The 14,885-nt window shown below is 40.0% G+C and overlaps 1 long non-coding RNA gene across 2 annotated transcripts in view; it reads right to left on the bottom strand.

Annotated features, from left to right (window-relative positions):
• Window positions 1-14,885, bottom strand: part of LOC135971039 (uncharacterized) — a 66,569-nt gene that overhangs the window by 37,976 nt on the left and 13,708 nt on the right. The window contains exons 3-4 of one of the 2 annotated variants that reach the window (XR_010587072.1): window positions 14,467-14,649; window positions 8,579-13,513 (exon numbers count right to left, since the gene is read on the bottom strand). This is a non-coding gene — a long non-coding RNA (uncharacterized lncRNA). Of the gene's footprint in view, window positions 1-8,578; window positions 13,514-14,466; window positions 14,650-14,885 lie in introns of those variants that run through there. The other variant, XR_010587071.1, reaches the window with a different exon arrangement.

Raw genomic sequence — 14,885 nt, 5'->3', positions numbered from 1 at the left:
GATGGAGTCTTGCTCTGCCACTTAGGCTGGAGTGCAGTGGCATGATCTTGGCTCACTGCAACCTCCCCCTCCCAGGTTCAAGCAATTCTCTTGCCTCTGCCTCCTGAGTAGCTGGGATTACAGGTGCATGCCACCAGGCCCAGCTAATTTTTGTATTTTTAGTAGAGACAGGGTTTCGCCATGTTGGTCAGGGTGGTCTTGAACTCCTGACCTTGTGATCCACCTCCCCCAGCCTCCCAAAGTGGTGGGATTACAAGTATGAGCCACCACACCCGGCTGGGGTTTTTTTTGTTTTTTGGCATGTGTATGTCTACTGGTTCCAGCAGCATTTGTTGAAAAGCCTGTCTTTCTCCATTGTATTATCTTTGCTCCTTTGTCAAAGATCACTTGACTATATTTATGTGCGTATATTTTAGGGCTTTTCTGTTCCATTGATCTATTTGTTTATTCTTTCACAAATACCACACTGTCTTGGTTACTGTAGCTTATAGTACGTCTTAAACTTACATAATGCCAGTTCTCCAACTTTGTTCTACTTCAATATTATGTTGGTTATTCTGGGGCTTTTGCCTCTCCATATAAACTGTAGAATAAGTTTGTTGGATATCCACAAAACAACTTATTTGGATTTTGATTGGGATTATGTTGAACTTATAGATCAAGTTGTAAAGAACTGACATCTTGACAATATTGAGTTTTCCTATCCATGAACATGAAATGTCTCTCCATTCATTCAGTTGGTCTTGTTTTTTTCATTAGCGGTTTCTAGTTTTCCTCATATAGGTCTTGAACATATTTTGTTAGATTTGTAACTAAGTATTTCATTTTTAGGGGTCCTAATGTAAATGATATTGCATTTTTTAGTTGAAATTCCACTTGTTTATTGCCAGTAAATAGGAAAGTGATTGAATTTTGCATTAATTTGCATTCTTCAACTTTGCTATAATGACTTAGTAGTCCCAGGATTTTGTGGGGAGTTTTTTTGGTCTTTTTTTTTGGGGGGGGATTTTCTACATAGACAATCATGTCCTCTGTGAACAAAGACAGTTCTATTTCTTTTTTTCCAATTTGTATATTTTTATTTCCTTTTCTTGACTTACTGCATTAGCTGGGACTTCCATTATGATGCTGAAAAGCAGTAGTGAGAGAGGAGACATCCTTGCCTTGTTGCTGATCTTAGTGGGAAAGCTTCTCGTTTCTCACCACTTAATATGATGTTAGCTGTAGGTCTTTTGTAGGTATTCTTTACCAAGTTGAGGAAGTTTCACTCTTTCCTACTTTATTGAGAGTTTTTATCATGAAATAGTCTTGCATTTTATCCAATGTTTCTTCTGCATCTGTTGATATGATCATATGATTCTTCTTCTTTGATTGTTGATGCGATGGACTGCACTAATTGATTTTCAAATGTTGAACCAGCCTTGGGGATAGCTCTGATTTGGTTGTGGTATATAATTCTTTCAATGTAACATAGGATTTGATTTGCTAATATTTTAGGATTTTTGCAACCACATTCTTGAGAAATAGTGGTCTGTAGTTTTCTTCTAACTACCTTTGTCTGGTTTTGGTACTAGAGTAATGCAGGCCTCATAAAATGAGTTAAGAAGTAATGCCTCTGCTTCTATCTTTTGAAAGAGATTATAGAGAAGTGTATAATTTCCTCCTTAAATGTTTGTTTGAATTCACTCATAAACCCATCTGGCACTGGTGCTTTCTATTTTGAAAAGTTATTAATTAATTCATTCAATTTCTTCAATAGGTATAGGCCTATTAAGATTGTTTCTTCAATCCAGCATATAAACAGAACCAAAGACAAGAACCACATGATTATCTCAATAGATACAGAAAAGGCTTTTGACAAAATTCAACAGCCCTTCATGCTAAAAACGCTCAATAAATTCGGTATTGATGGAACGTACCTCAAAATAATAAGACCTATCTATGACAAACCCACAGCCAATATCATACTGAATGGGCAAAAACTGGAAAAATTCCCTTTGAAAACTGGCACAAGACAGGGATGCCCTCTCTCGCCACTCCTATTCAACATAGTGTTGGAAGTTCTGGCTAGGGCAATCAGGCAAGAGAAAGAAATCAAGGGTATTCAGTTAGGAAAAGAAGAAGTCAAATTGTCCCTGTTTGCAGATGACATGATTGTATATTTAGAAAACCCCATTGTCTCAGCCCAAAATCTCCTTAAGCTGATAGGCAACTTCAGCAAAGTCTCAGGATACAAAATTAATGTGCAAAAATCACAAGCATTCTTATACACCAGTAACAGACAAACAGAGAGCCAAATCAGGAATGAACTTCCATTCACAATTGCTTCAAAGAGAATAAAATACCTAGGAATCTAACTTACAAGGGATGTAAAGGACCTCTTCAAGGAGAACTACAAACCACTGCTCAGTGAAATCAAAGAGGACACAAACAAATGGAAGAACATACCATGCTCATGGATAGGAAGAATCAATATTGTGAAAATGGCCATACTGCCCAAGGTAATTTATAGATTCAATGCCATCCCCATCAAGCTACCAACGAGTTTCTTCACAGAATTGGAAAAAACTGCTTTAAAGTTCATATGGAACGAAAAAAGAGCCTGCATCTCCAAGACAATCCTAAGTCAAAAGAACAAAGCTGGAGGCATCATGCTACCTGACTTCAAACTATACTACAAGGCTACAGTAACCAAAACAGCATGGTACTGGTACCAAAACAGAGATATAGACCAATGGAACAGAACAGAGTCCTCAGAAATAATACCACACATCTACAGCCATCTGATCTTTGACAAACCTGAGAGAAACAAGAAATGGGGAAAGGATTCCCTATTTAATAAATGGTGCTGGGAAAATTGGCTAGCCATAAGTAGAAAGCTGAAACTGGATCCTTTCCTTACTCCTTATACGAAAATTAATTCAAGATGGATTAGAGACTTAAATGTTAGACCTAATACCATAAAAATCCTAGAGGAAAACCTAGGTAGTACCATTCAGGACATAGGCATGGGCAAAGACTTCATGTCTAAAACACCAAAAGCAACAGCAGCAAAAGCCAAAATTGACAAATGGGATCTCATTAAACTAAAGAGCTTCTGCACAGCAAAAGAAACTACCATCAGAGTGAACAGGCAACCTACAGAATGGGAGAAAATTTTTGCAATCTACTCATCTGACAAAGGGCTAATATCCAGAACCTACAAAGAACTCAAACAAATTTACAAGAAAAAAACAAACAACCCCATCAAAAAGTGGGCAAAGGATATGAACAGACATTTCTCAAAAGAAGACATTCATACAGCCAACAGACACATGAAAAAATGCTCATCATCACTGGCCATCAGAGAAATGCAAATCAAAACCACAATGAGATACCATCTCACACCAGTTAGAATGGCGATCATTAAAAAGTCAGGAAACAACAGGTGCTGGAGAGGATGTGGAGAAATAGGAACACTTTTACACTGTTGGTGGGACTGTAAACTAGTTCAACCATTATGGAATACAGTATGGCGATTCCTCAAGGATCTAGAACTAGATGTACCATATGACCCAGCCATCCCATTACTGGGTATATACCCAAAGGATTATAAATTATGCTGCTATAAAGACACATGCACACGTATGTTTATTGCGGCTCTATTCACAATAGCAAAGACTTGGAACCAACCCAAATGTCCATCAGTGACAGATTGGATTAAGAAAATGTGGCACATATACACCATGGAATACTATGCAGCCATAAAAAAGGATGAGTTTGTGTCCTTTGTAGGGACATGGATGCAGCTGGAAACCATCATTCTTAGCAAACTATCACAAGAACAGAAAACCAAACACCACATGTTCTCACTCATAGGTGGGAACTGAACAATGAGATCACTTGGACTCAGGAAGGGGAACATCACACACCGGGGCCTATCATGGGGAGGGGGGAGGGGGGAGGGGGGGAAGGGGGGAGGGATTGCATTGGGAGTTATACCTGATGTAAATGACGAGTTGATGGGTGCAGCACACCAACAAGGCACAAGTATACATATGTAACAAACCTGCACGTTATGCACATGTACCCTACAACTTAAAGTATAATAATAATAAATAAATTTAAAAAAAAAAAAAAAAAGATTGTTTCTTCTTGTATGACTTTTGGCAGACTGGCTCTTTGAAGGAATTATTCCCATTTCATCTAGGTTATCAAATCTGTGGACACAAGAGTTATTCAAAGTATTGTTTGATTAGTCTTTGAATTTCTCTGGAATCTGTATGTATATGTAATTGAATACATTGTTGCTATTATTATGTTGAACAAACTGTTGTTAGATAATTAAGAACAAGAAAAATAAAAGGTTTTCTTCCCTTACTTATTCCTTTCTTGATGCCCTTCCTTTACTTACATAGATGGTAGTTTCAGACCTATATCATTTTTCTTCTCTCTGAAGATCTTCTTTTAACATTTCTTGCCAAGGATGTGTACTGGCAACAATTTCCCTCAATTTCTGTCTGTCTGAGAAAGTCTTAATTTCTCCTCCCCTTTTGCAGGATAATTTCACAGGGCACAGAATTCTAGGTTTGTGGTGTTTTTTTCTGTCCACACTGAATATACCATTCCACTTTCTACTTGCCTGCATGGTTTCTGAGAAGTCACATGTAATTCTTATCTTTGCTCCTTCATAGGTAAAGTTTTTTTCTCTCCGGTTTCTTTCAAGATATTTTATCTTTACCTCTGATTTTCTAAAGTCTAAAAATGATATGCCTAGGTAGAGTTTTCTTTTCTTTTGTTTTGGAATTTATCTTGTTTTGTGTTCTCTGAGCTTTTTCAATCTATAGTTTGGTGACTGAAGACAATTTGGGGGAAATTCTCAGTCATTACTGTTCGAATATTTCTTCTGTTCCTTTCTCTCATTCTTTTCCTTCTGGTGCTTCCATTACGTATATGTCCCACTCTTTTCTGGATATTCTGTTCTGTTTCTTTTTTTTTTTTTTTTTTCCAGTCTTTTTTTCTGTTTGCTCTTTAGTCTGGGAGGTTTCTACTGAGATATCTTCAAGTTTACAGATTCTTTCTTCATCTATATGCAATCTGCTAATAAGACATCAAAGGCATTCTTCATTCTGATTACACTGCTTTTGATCTCTAGCATTTATTTTTGGTTCTTTCTTGGGATTTCCATCCCTCTGCTTACATTGCCCATCTGTTCTTGCATGCTGTCTACTTTATCCATTACAGCCCTGAGCATGTTAATAATAGTTGTTTTAAATTCCCAGCCTAATAATTCCACCATCCCTGACATATTTTAGGTTGGTTCTCAGGCTTTCTCTGTCTCTTCAAACTACATTTTTGCCTTTCAATATGTCTTGTAATTTTTTCTTGATAGCTGGACATGAGGCACTGGGTAAAAGGAACTGCTGTCAATTAGCCTTTAGTAATGTGGTGGTATGGTGTCGGGGTGGGGAAGTGTTCTATAATTTTGTGATTAGGTATCTGTCCTTTAGGGAGCCTGAGCCTCTGGACTGTGAACTTCACAGATGTGTCTCAGTTCCCAACCTACACAGGTGGACTGAATGGCTAGAGTGGGTTGGCGTTGGGCATTTATTTTCCCTGGGTCAGTTAGGCTCTGATGAAACCCCAGCAGGTTGTTAGGCTCTGGTTAAATAATTTCTCCTGAGGGCAGGCGTTGTTAAGAACACAGTTTTCTGGTGTATTTCAAAATGGTTCCCTTTCTCCTCCCCATGCCAGAAGGAGGGGGTTCTTCTCCAATATTCACTGTGAGGAACTGTTTGAGCTCCTGGAGGGGGGACTCAGTCCCCTGGAATATTTATTAATATCTCTCAAACTTGTCCACACTGAGCCTCCAGCAATTCATCAATTGCAATTGAGGTTTCCCTTCCCTAACACAGGTTCCTGAGAGGTTTCAGCTGGCGGGTTTCCGCTCAGTTGCTCCAATATGGGGGCAGCAGTTTGCCCTGTGACTTCACTTCTCTTATGGATCTAAGAATTGTTGGTTTTTTCAGTTTGTTCTGCATTTTATTTGTTGTTGGGAAAGAGTAGCAACTTTTATAACTTCTAGTCTAACTTATAAGCTAGACTAGAACCACAGCCTATTTTTCAGTTTGGTTTTCTTTAGGTAGAATGAATGGAGGCAGGACAAAAGTGGGAATCCAAGTTTTGAAAAGGATTATTTTGAGACCTCAGAAGTCTGAATTTGAGCAGAGTGTATCGCATTCATTGGCCTTTGATATATATCCTATATTGTTATTCAGAGATTGGTTTGATTTCAATTTGGCCCTGGGGATATGAATCCAAATACGGTACATTTTGAGTGAGATCCCTGATGTGATTGGCCCTGAATGATCCTATCACGTCTCAAATAAAAGTGGACTGGAAGGACTCAGATTGTCTCTCTTTGATCCCATCCTTAGGTTCTTCCATTTTCTCCCGGGCGCTGTTTCGTGTACGGTCACCTTCCTCCTGGAGGCCTGTGGGTGTGCTCCCGTTGGCCTGGCTCCTCTCCAGGCCGGCTGCACGGCTCATACACTGCACGCCCGCGCTGTGCTCCCTGCCAGGATACCCTTTTTCTTAGCGCTCACATTTTCTTCTTTCTTGTTTTACTCTCTCGTTTGGTTGAGGACATCTTCACATTACCTATTCATAAAAACACTTGAGAAAGAGGATTTCTGAGGGTTGTCAGGTCTGGAAATATTTTTGCCCGTCTTTCTACTGAAATGATAGGTTAGCTGGCTCTAAGAATCATTTTCCTCACATATTCTACCAGAGCTACCTAACTTGCACCTCTGTGTCTCTGTTTCCTCTCCCAGCTTCATGTAACTGTAACTCCTTCTCAAATGAAGCCTACGAGGCGGAAGGAAGGGCATGCAGGGTTTTAGATGCTGTAGGGATTCAGTACAGAGAGGGCCTGTACTGGAACTGGGCCGGGGCATCCTTCAGGCCAGAGAGAGCTTGGGGCCTGAGAGGTACCTTAAGGCAAGGGTCAGAGCTCTGAGGTTACTGAAGAGAGCTTGGCCCACGGGATCCACAGACAAGAGAAAAGACAAGAAGGAGAACAACCCAGCTGATTAGGGCAGCCCTTTTTTTTTTTTTTTTTTTTTTTTTTTTGAGACAGAGTCTCTCTGGGTTGCCCAGGCTGGAGTGCAGTGGTGTGATCTCGGGCTCACTGATCCTCTGCCTCCAGGGTTCAAGCGATTCTCATGCCTCAGCCTCCCAAGTAGCTGGGATTACAGGCACCTGCCACCACGCCCGGCTAATTGTTGTATTTTTAGTAGAGACGTGGTTTCACAATGTTAGCCAAGATGGTCTTGAATTCCTGACCTCAAGTGATCCGCCCACCTCATTCTCTCAAATTGCTAGGATTACAGGTGTGAGCCAACGCGCCTGGCCTTAGGGCAGCCAAATTTACCCAAGAGAGAGAAAGAAAGGACACACGGCTAAATTCCAACTTCACCAGCCTGGGCAACATTGGGAAACCCCATCTCCACAAAAAACACAAAAATTAGCCAGGCATGGTGGTGCATACCTATAATCCCAGCTGCTCCAGGGAGCTGAGGATGGAGGATTGCTGAGCCCAAGAGGTGGAGGCTGCTGTGAGCTCCGATTGCACTACAGCACTGCAGCCTGGGTGACAGAGTGAGACCCTGTCTCAAAAAGAAAACAAAAATTGAATTTTAGATCAATAATGAATAATTCTTCTCATGTAAGTCTGTCCCATGTAATATATTCTACCCAGAAACCCAGCCTACAGCTGACACAACTGTCCCTAGAGGGACCTGCTGGTCTCTCTGGCCCTCAAGGAGTGGCTAATGAAATATGACTTTGTATCTTTGGCCAAACTTGGTGGCTCACGCCTGTAATCCCAGCACTTTAGGAGGCTGAGGCAGGTAGATTGCTTGAGCGCAGGAGTTTGAGACCAGCCTGGGCAACATGGCGAAACTTCATCTCAATTACTTTTAAAATTTAAATTAAAAAAAAAGACTTTGTATCTTTACAACTAAGAGATAATTAACCTTTGTAGCTAAGGAAACCAGGGAGCAGAGAATATAAGATAAGCATTTTCCAGCTGAAGCCTTGTCTGTCTACAGGATCAGAGACCACGGAGCCTCCTCTACTCAAGAGATAGCTGCTGCGGAAGACCTGGCCCTAGGTGAATAACGCCACAGGCAGGCAAAGGAACAACAAAGCCAGAATGAGGAAGAGTGAGCGGAGCATCCAGAAATGGTGGTTGCCAACAAAATAGAACTGCTGAAAAAGGGCATGGCCACTTGAACAGAAAAAGTAATTCGTGCAATTGAGGAGCTTCAATTAGAGCGTTAAATGGCTGTAATTGGAACTCAAGAACATGATTTTTTAAGTTTAAAAATATAGCAGAAGTACTGAAAGAGTGTATGGTAACTATTGAGCAGTGAACAGAGGTCTGGAAGTACAAGGGAAAGAAATCTCTTTAAAAAAGCAAACATTTAAAGACAGACGTCAAAGAAGCAAATATAAAAGAACCAGAAGATGGATCTAGAAATTGTAACTTGTAAATAAATAGGAATTTCAGAAGAAGAGTAAAGCAATCGAAGGAGGAGAGACAATATTTAAACAAACAGGTGAAGAAAATTTTACAGAGCTATAGAAAGATTTTTATCTTCAGAATTCTTTGACTTTCAAGGAACGGGGGATGAAAACTGGAACACACTAGAGATTCCATTACAATGTTGTAATTCCAAGGGTAATGATAAAGTTCTACAGTCTTCTAGATAGAAAGAACAAATTGTTTACATAGAAAAAGATTAAGACTGGCTTTAGATTTCTAATTGCAACTTTAATATCAGAAAGTAGTAGGATAATAACTACTGGCAACTGACAGTGTGGTTTAAAAATCAAAACCCAAACACATACTACTTAAGAAACCCACGTTAGACCAGGCACTGTGGCTCATACCTGTAATCCTAGCATTTTGGGAGGCTGAGGCAGGTGGAGATCACTGGAGATCAGGAGTTCAAGGCCAGCCTGGCCAACATGGCAAAATCCTGTCTCTACGAAAAATACAAAAATTAGCCAGGCGTGGTGGCACATGCCTGTAATCCCAGCTACTCAGAAGGCTGAGGTAGGAGAGTCACTTGAACCCAGGAGGCAGATGTTGCAGTGAGCCCAGATCATGTCATTGTACTCCAGCCTGGGTGATAGAGGGAGATGCCACCTCAAACAAACAAACAAACAAAAGAAACTCACTTTAAACAAGTGAGAAAGAAAAGTTAAACTTCAGAGGATATGTAATAAGATACTGCCAGCGCGGTGGCTCACGCCTGTAATCCTAGCACTTTGGGAGGCCGAAGCAGGTGGATCACTTGAGGTCAGGAGTTCGAAATCAGCCTGGCCAACGTAGTGAAACCCCGGCTCTACTAAAAATACAAAAAAATTATTCTTGGCGTGGTGGCAGGCACCTGTAATCCTAGCTACTGGAGAGGCTGAAGCAGGAGAATCGCTCGAAGGCAGAGGTTTCAGTGAGCTGAGATCGTGCCACTGCACTCCAGCCTGGGCAATAGAGTGAGACTCCATCTCAAAACAAACAAACAAACAAACAAACAAAAAAGATCCACCAGATAAATATAAATCAAAAGAAGTCAAGTCTAGTGGTCCTATTATTGGACCAAACAGCATACATATTAATATGTAATGATGAAAGGCAAATTGATAACAGAGGTAGAACAATCATAAATCATGTTCACCCATCATTATAGTAGCTAAACATATAAAGCATAATCTTTATGTTAGGAGATTTTAACACACCTTTTTCAGGCTCACATATCTAACACAAAAAATAAATAGAAACAGAGGAATAGAATAAAACAACCAACAAATTTGACCTAAAACATGTACGGAATATTACATGTCTATATGTCTTTTGTGTTTTAATGGAACATTTACAAAAGTTAATCTTGTTTTTGTTTCCAAAGGATACCTACATCAATATACAGGAGTAGAGATTTTATAGGCCACATTCCCTGATTATAATACAAAAAAGAAAATAAAAGGAGTAAATAATGAAAAGGAATACCCCTCAAAAAATCCTCTAATTACCTGGAATTAAGAAACAATATTCTAGGCTGGGTGCGGTGGCTCAGGCCTATAATCCCAGTACTTTGGGAGGCTGAGGTGGATGGATCACTTGAAGCCAGGAGTTTGAGACCAGCCTGGGCAACATGGTGAAACCCCATCTTTACTAATAGAAAAAGAAAAAAAAAAATTAGCTGTGTGTGGTGGTGTGTGCTTGCAGTCCCAGCTACTTGGGAGGCTGAGGCGTGAGAATTGCTGGAACTCAGGAGGCAGAGGTTGCAGTGAGCTGAGATTGTGCCACTGTACTCCAACCTGGGTGACAGAGTGAGACTCTGTCTCAAAAAAAAAAAAAAGAAACAAACAAACAAACAATATTCTAAATAACTCATCAAAATGTAAACAAAACTGAAATTACAAACCATATACAAAGCAGTGAGGAAAAAGTTCATACCAAAATACACACAACATAGTTCAAATTATTCCTATGGGAATTCATAGCCTTAAATGTTTTATTATTAAGGAAAAAATTTAGGCCAGGCACAGTGTCATTCCAGCATTTTGTGAGGCCAAGGCCGGCAGATCACTTGAGGTCAGGAATTTGAGACCAACTTGGCCAGTATGGTGAAACCCTGTCTCTTCAAAAAATACAAAAATTAGCCAGGCATGATGGTTGAACCAGGAGTCAGAGGTTGCAGTGAGCCGAGATTGTGCCACTGCACTCCAGCCTGGGCGACAGAGTGAGACTCTGTCTCAAAAAAAAAAAGGAAAACAATTAAAAAAATATTTAAGGTCCAATTAAAAAATTTAGAACAAGAACACCAAAACAAACAAAACATACAATTGGAAGAGAGAATAAAGATGAAAATTAATGAACAGAAAACAAAGTATAAAGGGTAAATAAATCTAAAAGCTGATTCTTATGGAAGACTCCCCCAAAGATAAAATTTCAGAGAAATCTCCAAAGGCTCAACTGCCGCACACCAAGAAAGAACTAGAATTTGAAAACGTGACGTGAGAGAGGTCGTATGACAGGCAAGGGAAAAGTGCAAACAGCGCTGCTCACGTGCCTTCTTCCCTCCCACACACTGCCCACCCCAACTCTGGAGGAGCCTTGTGGGGGTGATACGGTTTGGCTCTGTGTCCCAACCCAAATCTCATCTCTAATTGTAATCCACATGTGTGGAGGGAGGGAGGTGACTGGATCAGGGGGGCGGTTTCCCCATGCTGTTCTCATGATAGTGACTGAGTTGTCATGTGATCTGGTGGTTTTACAGGGGCTCTTCCCCCTTCGCTTTCTCTCTCCTGCCACCTTGTGAAGAAGGTGTCTGCTTCCCCTTCCACCATGATTGTAAGTTTCCTGAGGCCTCCCCAGCCATGCAGAACTGTGAGTCAATTAAATCTCTTTCCTTTATAAATTACCCAGTTTCTGGTAGTATCTTTACAGCAGTATGAAAACAGACCAATATAGGGGGGGCAGGTAGGTAACAGGAGCGATCAGACCCCTCCTAACCACTGGTATGGAAGGCAGTGAATCAGGCCTGAGCTGGTGAGAGAGGAAAAACTTTGAATTAGATGAGATACTGAGGTTTTAGTTTAGGTTGGATGGAACTACATAATCTAAAAATGGTAGTGTTGTTAGAATCTGAAGTGGCTGAAAAACTCACGGGATCTACTGGAAAAGTCAACAAGAGCAAGGAAAATGTTTCTGACAAAAAATGCTTGAGGCAAGAGTGGAAGAAAACAAAGCTGTTTCCTGACTACACCCTATAAAGCCCGACTAAGTCAATAAGCCTGTTGTTACACTTGTGTTTCTGGCTATCATTTTCCTTCATTGGACTGGGAGAAATTATGCATCAAAATAACAAATTAATGATAGTAACACATATAATCCTTTGAAAGAAATTAAGAATCATGAGTACCTATTGATACACATAAATATATGAATAAATTAAAAGTTTGATAAGAGAGTATTTACTTAGTCTCAAAGTACTTCCTGAGAGAATACTAGAGAAAGAAAACATAAATTCATGGTGGAGAAGAAGAAAAGACATCATCTTAAATAAGCTATCAAACTGGACAACAACAAATCCAAGGCATGCGCCATCTGACACGAGGAATACAACGTTGCTTCTTGCTTCACTGAATTTTTTTCTAGAGGTGCATAACTTGAATCTAATAATGAGGAATATTTTCAAACCCAAATTCTACAATATATCTGGCCTATAAACTTAAAAAGAATTCAAGAATGAGAAATAATTTCCAACTTGAAGAAGATTAAAGACACATGAGAGTGAAATGCAATGTCTGCTTCTGAATGGGATGGCTTTTCTGTTACTGTGCCACACAGCAGGAGGTGAGTGGTGGGCAAGTGAGCTAAACTTCTTCTGTATTTACAGCTACTCCCCATCACTCACATTACCTCCTGAGCTCCACCTCCTGCCAGATCAGCAGTGGCATTAGATTCTCACAGGAGCATGAACCCTATTGTGAACTGTGCATGGGAAGGATATAGGTTGTGCACTGCTTATGAGAATCTAATGCCTGATGATCTGTCACTATCTCCCATCACCCACAGATGGAATTGTCCAGTTGCAGGAAAACAAGTTCAAGGCTCCCACTGATTCTACATGATGGTGAGTTGCATAAATATTTCATCATATATTACAACATAATAATAATAGAAATAAAGTACATGATAAATATAATGCACTTGAATCATCCTGAAACCACCCCTTCACCCCTGGTCTGTGGAAAAATTGTTTTCCATGAAACCAGTCCTTGGTGCCAAAAAGTTTAGGGACCACTAATCTAGAGGATATTATTAGGGATTATTATTATTATTAGCAAAATTTACTGATGGCAATATATGAATGTTAATGTCCCAATTTTGGTGGTTGCATTGTGACTATGTAGGAGAATGTCTGTGAGATGCCAGGGCATCACATTGGCAAATTATTCTCAGATGGTTCAGGAAAATAAAAGTTCTTTATATTGTACTAGCAACTTTTCTGTAAGTTTAAAAGTGTTTCAAAATTGTTTAAAATTAAAAAGTTATAGAGAAAGTGAAAAGACTAATTACCAACTGGGAAAAATATTAGCAATGCAAATATCAGATGAGTGGTTAAATTTTTAACATACAAAGTGCCCTTATTAAACTGAGACAAACACTAATCAATTCACAGCTGGGCACAGTGGCTCATGCCTATAATCCTAGCACTTTGGGAGGCCGAGGTGGGCACAGCACTTAAGCCCAGGAGTTCCAGACCAACCTGGGCAACATGGCAAACCCCGTCTCTACCAAAAATACACACACACAAAATTAGCCAGGCATCATGGTAGTATGGACTGTGGTCCCAGCTACTTGGGAGGCTGAGGTCAGAGGATAGGTTGAGCCCGGGAGGCGGAGGGTGCAGTTAACTGAGATCATGCCACTGTACTCTAGCCTGGGTGACAGAACGAGACCCTGTCAAAAAAAAAAAAAAAGAAGACTAAAAAAGACTTATCAATTCAACTAAGAGAAAATCGAACTGACAAATAAACTAATTAAAAGAGATTACTAGTAATCAGGAAAAAATGCAATTTGAAGTACTGACCAAGCATGGTGGCTCATGCCTGTAGTTCCAGCACTTTGGGAGGCTGAAACGGGCAGATCGCTGAAAGCCAGGAGTTGAGAGCAGCATGGGCAACACGGTGAAACCGCGTCTCTACTAAGATTACAAAAATTAGCCAGGCCATAGCGCACACCTGTAATCTCAGCTACTCGGAAGGCTGAGGCAGGAGAATCGCTTGAACCCAAGAGATTGCAGTGAGCAGAGATCATGCCATTGGACTCCAGCTTGGGTGACAGAGCAAGACTCTGCCTCAAAATAAATATATATATATAAAATATATATTATACATATATAATACATACATTTTATGTATTATACATATATATTATATATATATATATTATATATATATATATATATAGGCTGGGCGCAGTGGCTCACACCTGTAATCCCAACACTTTGGGAGGCTGAGGCAGGCAGATCACCTGAGGTCAGGAGTTCGACCAGCCTGGCCAACATGGTGAAACCCCGTATCTACTAAAAATACAAAATTAGCTGGGCATGGTGGCACGTGCCTATAATCCCAGCTACTCGGGAGGCTGAGGTAGGAGAATCACTTGAACCTGAGAGGCAGAGGTTGCAGTGAGCCAAGATCGCGCCATTGCACCCCAGCCTGGGCAGCAAGAGCAAAACTCTGCCTCAAAAAAAAAAAAATATATATATATACACACACACACACACATGCGCACATACACACACACACATATACACACACACATATACATGTATATACACACATACATATATACATACACATATATATAATACATACATATATGTATATCAGATATCATAAGGCACCTACCAAAATAATACAAATGTAAAAGCACAACAGCCAGCAAGGGTGATTTGGGAATGTGGAATGGATATTTTCATGCTTTCATGATAGATAGTTGAATGTTCCATTTTGTGGTATGAAATGTGGCAACATCCATTAGAAATATGCATTCCCCTTGATCAGGAAATTCCATCCTGAGGAATCCATTCTCTGCATAAGGATATAGAAACAAGAATGTTTATTGCAGCTTTGTTTTTCATAACAGAAAACAAAATAATGAATGACTACTAATGAATAACATTAGTGAAACATTAATGACTAATAATGAATGACTACTAATGTATAATGATTAACAAAAAACAAAATGATTGGGGGCTGGGGGTGTGGCTCATGCCTGTAATCCCAGCACTTTGGGAAACTGTGGCAGGAGGATGCTTGATCCCAGG

The sequence above is a fragment of the Macaca fascicularis genome, chromosome 5 (assembly GCF_037993035.2).
Source record: "Macaca fascicularis isolate 582-1 chromosome 5, T2T-MFA8v1.1".
In the NCBI taxonomy this organism is placed as follows: domain Eukaryota; kingdom Metazoa; phylum Chordata; class Mammalia; order Primates; family Cercopithecidae; genus Macaca; species Macaca fascicularis.
Note: the sequence above shows the minus strand (reverse complement) of the source record. Positions and strands in the feature narration are given on the sequence as shown.